General features: G+C 41.2%; 1 non-coding gene and 1 pseudogene across 1 annotated transcript; both read left to right on the top strand.

Moving 5' to 3' along the window:
• The first annotated feature begins 2,466 nt into the window (after nucleotides 1–2,466).
• On the top strand, nucleotides 2,467–2,652 carry LOC124085992 (U2 spliceosomal RNA). The gene has a single exon (XR_006849668.1). It is a non-coding gene; the product is annotated as a U2 spliceosomal RNA (small nuclear RNA).
• A 1,314-nt stretch (nucleotides 2,653–3,966) lies between these two features.
• On the top strand, nucleotides 3,967–4,768 carry LOC124085353 (MAPK-interacting and spindle-stabilizing protein-like; annotated as a pseudogene).
• Nucleotides 4,769–10,036: the final 5,268 nt, after the last annotated feature.

Raw genomic sequence — 10,036 nt, 5'->3', positions numbered from 1 at the left:
AGAGGTATCAAGATGCCAAATACTCCATAGTACTTAAGTGATAGAATACTGAAAAGAATGTAAAGATAGGCAGGCAGGTAGGAGGGAGACAGGAAAAGTCTATTGGACATACATCTATTTCATCTACATACAGAAAACCCATGGGGATCCTGCCTACTCACTGCCATCCCAGCTCAGCAGTTCATGTTCATACCTCCACCCCCCAACCCAGGCAACAACTTGGTGGAAGAAGGGAAACAAGATCAATTTAGGATAAAGTAAATAGGGAATCAGAACCCTCCCCGTCTTTTTTTTTTTTAACTGAAAATGCCAAATCCTATCAAAGTGAATTTAGCATGTGAATTTTCACTAAAGACATCTCTAATTTTTGACTTGCACATTTATAATATATGTGATTTCCATATGTGATATGAAGTTATTTAAGGTGGGCATTATCTCTTTTTTACCAATCCAGAAACTTGTAGCTTTCCTAAGTGATATATCCAGGGAAACAATGAATTTAGAAAATTAGACTTTCAAGCATAATAAAATATCATCTAGCTGGGTGTGGTAGTTCATACCTATAATCTCAGCTACTGTGGAGGCTGAGGCAGGAGGATCAAAAGTTCAAAGCCAGCCTCAACAACTTAAGGAGACCCTGTCTCAAAAAGGTGTGGTGGGGGCTGGGGATGCAGCTCAGTTGGCAGAGTGCTTGCCTTACATGCACAGGACCCTGGGTTCAATCCCCAGCACCAAATAAATAAAGTCAACATATTATTTAAAAAAAAAAAAAGTGTGGTGGGCTGAGGATGTAGGTCAGGGGTAAAGCACCCCTAAGTGGAATCTCTATTGATGAGATAAAAGTTGTGTGACTAGGGGGACTATCAGGTTTCAGACCAGCCCTGCAGATCCTCTAAGGTGAGTTCAGCCATGTGAGACCCATCAGACTGCTGCTTGCTTTCCCCCAGCTCTGTTCAGCTGTGTGGGTGCAGACCATGGCTTGGAGGTGAGATGGAAATAGAATGTGGTGAAGCAAGACAAAGGCCTTGAGGGCACATACAAGGAAGTAATTCCAACAACTGGCTGGGTAATTAAAGCTGGAAGAGGCAGAAAGTGAGAGTCTGAGAGGAGGTAGCAGGCCACTGTTAAAGGGGATGGGACCAATGCATTGGTGGTCTGGCTGTGGGGAGGGTGCCAGAGGGAGTGAGCTGTGATAGGGAGCAAGATGCACAAGATTTCTGTTAGGGAAAGCTGTCAGTATTTGTCAGGACAGGTCTGGGAAATGACCATTGGAATGAATGGCTGAGAAGACAAGATCTTTGGCAGAGAACCGAGATGCCAGGATATTGGAAATGTTATTTACAAAGATATTGACATCACCAAACAGAGAGTGTTAGAGAAAGTGACAGTGAGGCAGGAAGTGAACCTTCAAGGAAGAAAGTCCTCTGCAGGCTTTGGTAGATGACTGTCACCAGGAAGGTGGTGGGAGAAATGGGGTATCATAGCAGCAGGGAGAATGTTCCAGGAAAGGAGCAATGAATGGTGAGGAAGACAGCCACCTTTAGGCCCATGGATATGCAAACAGGGCATGAAAGAAGACATCAGCATTCTGAGAGAACGAGAAGGGAAAAAGAGGTTGCAGTCAGAGCTGTGAAGTCAGCCACATCCACTACTGAACAATGGAAAGGTGACTTGTGTGACCGAGGAACTGAACTTTCAATAGAACTTAATTCAAATTCAGTTAAAAACTGAATCAGAGTAAAATATTGTATTAGTCAACTTTCAGTTACTGTATCACAGATCTGAAGTAATCGACTTATAAGGAAGAAAGGTTTATTTTGGCTGTTTCAGAGATTTCCGTTCATGGTTGTTTGGCCCCATTGCTTTTGGGCCTGTGGTGAGGCAGCATATCATAGCAGGGAGTATGTGGTGGAGCTAGCTGCTCACCTCCTGGCAGTCAGGAAGCAAAGAAAGGAAGAGAGGACCAGACAGGGTCCCACCATTCTCTTCAAGGCTACCTCCCCAGTGACCCCAAGAACTCCTACTAGACCCTCTTCAAGGTTCCAATCCCTTCCAATAACACCAAGCAGAGAACCACACCTTTAACACATGGGCCTTTGGGGAACATTCCAGATCCATACTATAACAAATGTTTTTCTCTTAAACATAGGTTTATTGATTTGGTAGGATTTCATTTCATTGTAACTGTTGGAAATCCAAACTGAGATGTGCTCTACCTATAAAATGCATTGCTGATTTCAAAGAGTTAGTGTGGGGGATATAAAATAGCTAATATTTTTATAGTTTTTGTGTGTTGAAATATATTGGGTTACATAAAATGTTATTAAAATTAATTTCACCTTTCAACTTTTTTTCTTATTTACTACTAGAAGATTTGGAATGAGGCCTATATGGCTCTCACTACCATTCTCTTGTTCAGTGCTAGCCTAGAGAAAGATGAAGGGACCATGGAGGGGAAAGGTCGAGATTGCTTCTCAGCCTTTTGGCTAAGATCAAATGTTGTTTCTGTTCTTATCAGCTTAGTATCTGATATGTCCTCTACCCAAGGACAATACATTAAATGGATTTTTGGAAATAGGAGATGGAATAGCCTGCTCTGTATACTCCATGCATCAAACAGATTACAGTATCTCCAGGAATGATGCACCAAAAAAGAAAAGGTAGAAGACATATGGCATTTCACTGACAAATGACCAAGCAGCCCAGAGGAAGGCTCTAGGGATGGTCAGGAATGGAAGAAGGGGTCAGAGAGTTAGATGCACAGTCCTATGGGACAAGTCCCTCAAGGTTGAGGGACCACCAGGGAGTCTTGGGAGTCTCGTGGTGCCTGGAATGAATAAGCAAAGGCAACAGTCAGTCATAAAGAGGTAAGTCCTGATTTTCTCAAAACAGACATGGTATTGAGGCCATGAATTTTTTCAGGTAGGTAGGAGGCCCAGTGCTAGTTGGGAATCCCAATTCACTCTGTCAAAAGGGGCAGGGAGAAGAACTCGACAGGATTTACTAATGGATTGGAAGTGGGGTCTGAAAGTAAAAGAGGAGTCAAGGGTGACTCTAAGCTCTGACCTGAGCAAACTTGAAGGATGGAGTTACATGTCATCAGATAGGGGAGACAGCTGGTAAAACGTTGGGGTGCACAGAGGGAGGACATGAGTTCCCATTGGGATTTGTGAAGTTTGAGATTCCAGTTAGACCTCCAACTAGAGATCTTAAAAAGGCAATTGGCAACAGGAGTCTCTGGTTCAAAGGAAAGATGAACCTAGAGACATAGATCTGAGCATCTTCAGCATATAGATGGTATTTAAGACAATGGACTATGAATTCTGAGATCAAATAATTGTATACCAATTAGAGATCAATTCATAGTCACGTTCGTCATTTTGAATAGCCATGGCATAAATAACTCCCAATTCATTTTTAAAGGTGATTTTTTTTGAAAGTGCATATTATCTAATGATATTTGACTTAATATAATTTTACAATGACCGTATTTACTCTGGACACACACCAGATTATAGGTAGTACAAGAATCCAGAAACTAGACTGACGTTACCACATTCATCATTCAGAGACACTATAGCTGCTCATCCAGAATTTTCTACCTTCTGCTCACCCTCACCTCATTCCTGTCTCATTGCAAACATTTCCCTGCACACTTGGAATCTTGTTACAATGAACAAAATGTTGAGTGAGAGGCTTTTGAACTGAACCACCCACAATACCCAGCTGCATTAGGTCAACTGGTGAATAGGCAAATCTCCAGTTCATACCCTCAGCATAGTGCTCTCTGCCCATAAATTAACCAACAGCCTAAATTGCAATGAGAAGGAAAAAGGGGAAATTGCATCAGATGAATCATTCTTCCTTTTTTTTCCCCCTAGTTAGCTAAGAAAACACAAATAAACTCCTGATTATCACAGTTCAACCCTGGGTTGCTTCTGCATTCCACTTCCCTCCAGAAACCCCATGCCTCCCTACAGGTGTCCCTGCACCCTGCCCTCAGCCAGGCTGTACCCCATTCTTCAGCACCCACTTTCCTTGGACCCATTTGTGCCACTATACCCTGTAGTGGGCTCCAATCTTGCCAGGAAAATGACTGATACATTTTCTGAACACTCTCCTGCCAAAACCCCTACTGTGAACAACACAGAAGCTCTCCATCCTCCTCCAGGCTGGCCAGGCTCCAACCCTTCTGTGCCATCTGGACTTCCACTAAGTGCTACACCCTCCACTGTGCTTATTGGACCAGCGCCAACAGAAATGCCTCCTTCTGTGCCTCCCACCAGACCCCCTCCAGGACCCCCAGGGCCCTTTCCTCCTTCAGGATCATCATGGCCCCCTTCTGGTGATTTTTACCCAGCCTGATCCATGCCAGGCCCTGACCCCATACAGCTATATATTATATAAAATATGCCCTTTGCAGATATACCTTATGGTGCACCCAGATTCAGCAGGAGCTGGTCTTTTAGGGCCACAGGGATTCATGTCTTCTGGGCTTTGTGCATCAGAATCGGTAGGACCGTATCCTTTCCCTAATGTACTACATAGCCATCTCCAGGGCCATATCTCACTGTTGCTCCTCAGCAAGCATCAGAAGCAGCAACGCGTTTCATGGGACATGGGGCTACCAGGAGCCTGACTACCCCCAGCACCTGCAGGATCATATCCCACACCAGAACTCTCTCCTACTCCCAGTAATCCTTTCCAGGTGTCTTGGGGACTTTCTGGTGTTCCATCAACAGCTGGTAGCTCCCCTTCCTGCCATTAAGTTGATAGCAGATGAAAAGATGGCATTTTTCAAACTGCATGCATATATGCATATTAAGGCTTGTATAAAAATTGCTGATTTCACTTTGAATGTTTTTGAAGGCATTTGTGAAAGAAGGTAGATCTTCTACCCAGGCCATTTCCTGTAGTTGCCCCCTCACACTACCCCAGTTCTTTAGAAGGAGCACATCTCTTGATTACTTTCTTATAAGGAAAACTGACACACTCTAGGGATCTGCTATCAGAACATATACCAGTTATGTTTAGAGAACTTTAGCCAAACAGACATGACTCTTCCCTTTCCACAATGTGAATCCAAAATGCACGTCTTTCAGAGAGCCTTCTAGAATGTTCCATGTCCTCTGTATGGCTTTTTGCATCCTTTAGTGTCATCTATGACCTATGGTGTCCTCTTTTCCCTGTATTTCCTGTACAGGGAAAGGCATACTCACATTCAGTTTTAGCTGTTTAGGAAAGAACTGATAATAGATATTGTGCTTTTGCTACGGCCATGTGCCAGAAGGCACATAAAAACTTTGTTACTCTTGCTGATGCCAAAGCCAAAATGTTCAGGAGGTTCAGGCAGGGGTCACATTCATTCCTCACCATAAACTTCTCACTTTGTGGTTCAAGAATCTCTGGACAACCATTGCCTACAATTCACTGTTCCACTGATGTTTACAAGGTGACAATTTGTCTAATTCTGTCATTCCTTTGCTTTTTTTAGTTGGAATTCTTCCATAAAGGAAACATTTTCCTTATTAACTCCTTGATTTTCCTGAAATACAACTGAAACACAAAGGGAGGATAAATGCTTGATTCTGTCCCTTTGTTTATAAACTGACAGAGAACTAGGTTAGGCTCTAGTGGCAACAAATGCAGGGTTTTGGTTATTTTATTTTGTAATTGTATCAGGACGATATGTTTTAGGTCACAGACATCCATTAGTGTCAAGACTGTCCTCTCTGGAGTCTCTTTCAGATTGGCTTATCTGTTCTCACTTCATCCCTTAAGTCTTTGATGCCTTCCTTGTTTCGGGCACAAGAGGGCTCCAAGCTCTTGGGACACAGGGAATACTTCTTAGAGACTCCAAAGAGGGAAGCCCTCATGGCCCAATTTTCCCCAAGATAAACTGCAAGCTACCACTCCTGAGTCATTTAAAAGGAAGCAGGAAATTAAAAATGTTAACAGAACCATCAGAAGTATTAGTCATTAAAAATGAAGTTGTAAAATGCTAAAGAGTAATGTGGAAATTTTTCATTTTCTCTCTATATACATACATGTATACAGTTTTTTTTCGAAATAGTTTCACAGGAAGTTGCAAAGATATACCCTTCACCCAATTTTCCCCAATGGTTCCATTTAAATAATCCTAGTAGAAACATAAAAACCTAAAAATTGACATTTGGCACAAGGTTATGTAGTTAGTTCTGTGTCTTTGAATCAGACAACACAACCCTCACTACATTCAGGATCTAGAACAATTCCATCACTACAAAGGTCTCCCACCTGCTGTACTTTTAGAACCAGCTCCACCCCTTGCATGACATCCCTAACAGTTGGAAACTATTAATTTGTTTTCCACTTTTCTGATTTGTTACCTCAAAGTTATGCAAATGTAATCATATAATACATGATCCTTGAGATTCCATATTGGTTTTCTATTATTCAATGCAATGCCATTGAGATGTTTTCAAGTTGCTATGTTCTGAAGTGTCATAGTTCATTACTTTATTTTTAAAAATTTTTTTTTTGATGGACACCATGCCTTTGTTTATTTTTAAGTGGTGCTAAGGACCAAACCCAGTACCTCACACAGGCTCACAAGTACTCTGCCACTGAGCTACAGCCGCAGCCCAGTTCATTGTTTTTTATTGTTGAGTGTTTTTTCATGGTCTAGATGTTTCAGTTTGAACCATTCACCTATAGAAGAATATTTTTGTTATTTCTAATTTGGAGCTCCTCCAAATAAAGCTGCTACAATCATGTACATATTTTTGTGTGGATGCAAGTTTTTATTTCTCTGAGATAAATATCAGGAGTGTGATTGCTGGGTCATATTTTATTTTATTTTTTTAATATTTATTTTTTTAGTTCTCGGTGGACACAACATCTTTGTTTGTATGTGGTGCTGAGGATCGAACCCGGGCCGCACGCATGACAGGCGAGCGCGCTACCGCTTGAGCCACATCCCCAGCCCCTGGGTCATATTTTAATTGTATAGCTCTAGGCAATCACTAATTTTGATTTGCCTTTGTACCAGGGTTTTGCAAAATACTGTCTTGAGCTAAATTCAGTTTACGGCCTATTTTTGTAAACAGTTTTATGGGAATACAGCCAAGACCATCCATTGGATGTCACCCACTGGCTAACCTAAGGTAGATGATGCTGTCTTCTCTAATTACTAGGTGCTAGAGGTACAATAAATACCTTTAGATACCTAGAGCCAGAAACAGGGTTATAGCTTAGAGGTAGAGTGCTTGCCTAGCACATGTGAGGCACTGGGTTCAATCCTCAGTGCCATATAAAAATAAATAAAGAGGTACTGTGTCCTTTACAACTAAAATTTAGAAATAAGCCAGGCATGGTGGTGCATGTTTTTAATTGCAGTGGCTTGGAAGGCTGAGGCAGGAGGATCCAGAGTTCAACGCCAGCCTCAACAACTTAGGCCCTAAGCAACTCAGTGAAACCCTAACTCTAAATTAAATATAGAAGGGGCTGGGGATGTTTCTCATTGGTTGGGCACCCCTTGGTTCAATCCCTGGTACCAAAAGAAAGAAAAAAAAAAAAGATAACTTAGAGGGGTGGCAAAAGAGAAAGTCTGGAAAAGGATGAAGTGGGAAGACAAGACAGGTTGGCATGAGAAGGTAAGTGTCTGCGGCTGGGTGAGAGATGCTAAGAAGATGGTTACATGCTAGAACTTTCAGGAAGCAGGTTTCTGAGGTAGAAGTGGGTCCAATCCCTTATTGGGCACCTAACTTTTTATATATCATTAGCGATGTGTAACGAGAAGTGCGTGTGTGTGTGTGTACAATCATTTAATGGACCAAAGGGCACAGATATAATGCCATAATAAGCACTCAAAACACACAAGCCTCTCTGACCACAGCACCTGGGAGATAAAATATTCATACCATCAAAGCAATCTCATTATTCTTGGACTCAGACAAAAAGTAACAAGGCAAGCAACTATGAAGAGAAGCATAGCCAGCTACTCTGCAAATTCAGAGAGGGGAAGGAAAGGCACTGTGCTTAGGCTAGGGTATTCATAAAAGGCTCCAAGGCTATGGAGTGTCTTGCAAGGAGAGGTGAAATAAAAGAAAAACGATGGAGATGGAAGCAAAGTACTAGTGACTTTGGAGTTAGTGAGCAGCAGAATAGGACAGGAAGGCCCTGGTGAAAGATGCTGGAGACAAGGCTGTGATGCAACAGGGAAGCAGAATGCTTATGAGACAGAGCCACTCTGGCCATTCTGCTTTTAATACAGCAAGAGCACTTGAACTCACTTGAACAACTGAGTCTGCCAGTTGTTACCTCATCACCACAGCTAGTCAGATTAGAACTTACTTGAATTAATAAATGCTTCCTGCTAATACTGAGTATTACATAGATTATCTCGTGGGGAGAAAATGCAAGCTGCTGAACTGAAGCAAGTATATGAAATCCACATTTGAACATGTAAGTACCTGTAGATACACAGCTATGTCTGCAAGGGGACATATTCTATCAGCCAAGTTTTCTTGGGGATAGGCAACAGAATCTGCCTCTAAATGATATTAAAAGAAAGCAGTTTGATAGAGGGATGTGAAAGATCTCATAGAATTGGAGGTCAGAAAGGATGAGTCAAGATGATCTAATGGGTTTCATGGCAAAATTCACTTGACATCCTGGAATGGAAACAGTCAAAGTACTTGTTCTAGCTTCTGGCTGTTCTGATGAAGACATAATGATCCAGGAGAGTTCAGAGATTCAGTGGGTCTGGCTCCATTGATGTGCCTAGTCCTTCGTTGGTGGAAAGGAAGGCACTTTGTCTTACAGCTCTTAAAGACTACACCCAACATGTGAGAGAGAATTCCCAAAAAGGAAATGCTGCTCCCAAAAGAAAGCAGGCACTCAACAGCTGCAGAACCACAAATCTCTCCACTACAGTTATGTTTTTAATCTGGGCTTCCTGAGGGAAGGCGGCACCCATATCACACTCCTCTAGGATGGTAGTGATTTCTAACAGTGTTATAATGATCAGAGAATCATGCCAAATAAGCACGTCTTGGCTCTGAATACACTACAGATGCATACATATGCGTCTAATAGAGTACATAGTATATAAATCTAATTTTCTTGGGTGTAAGCAACAGATTCTGCCTCTCATAGTAGAAAATTATGCCCAAGAAAAATGGACAAATTATAAAAAGATAAAACAAAATTGACCAAAATAGAATATAAAAATGTTCTTGGGCCAAAAACCAAAATGAAGCCATCTGATGACACTAAGGTGATGTGCAATGTCCCAGGTGTCCTTCACCAACTACCAGTTATAAATCATTTAACTGGGTTCAGATCGGGTTTTGGAGCTTTCCAGTGAGGCAATCGCAAGGCGGAAGTTAGAAGAGGGAAGGAAAGAGACAAAAACACAATCACAAAATGACAACACACATGAGGAAATGACATGCTAAGAGAAAAACCAATAAAATCAACAATCTGAACATCCTGAAAAAGATTTAAAACAAAAGTTGAGGGTATTCAAAGAGATAAATAGAAGTTACACTTTAATTTAAAAAAAGACTTTGAACTATTTTTTAAAAAAAGAAAGGAATGAAATAAAATTGGATGTACATAAAGAAGAATCAATTAGAAAATTTGGAAAAAAATGTATGGCTTAATTAGTGTCTAAAATAAACAATAAACAGTATACTAGCAAATTGGAACAGAGGAAATTACCTCAAATGCAACACACAGTACACACACTTATCCCTCCTTTCAACTGAGATGTCTAATAGGCAACTCAAATTCTTATCACATTTTTACTAAAAGAAAGAGAAGAGTTTGCACAGCTTCCATTCCCATGATAATCAGGAAAAACAAAACAAGGATGCCTGTGATTGCTACTAGCTAATGAAATAATTTTTTAAATTAGAAACAAGGGGCTGGGCTATGGCTCAGCAGTAACACACTTGCTTGGCACGTGTGAGGCACTGGGTTCGATTCTCAGCACCACATATAAAAATAAATAAAGATCTATCAAAAACTAAAAATATATTTTTAAAAATGG

The sequence above is a fragment of the Marmota monax genome, unplaced genomic scaffold, assembly GCF_021218885.2.
Source record: "Marmota monax isolate L192 unplaced genomic scaffold, Marmota_monax_Labrador192_F-V1.1 WCK01_AAM20220418_F8-fsc00014, whole genome shotgun sequence".
In the NCBI taxonomy this organism is placed as follows: Eukaryota; Metazoa; Chordata; class Mammalia; order Rodentia; family Sciuridae; genus Marmota; species Marmota monax.
Note: the sequence above shows the minus strand (reverse complement) of the source record. Positions and strands in the feature narration are given on the sequence as shown.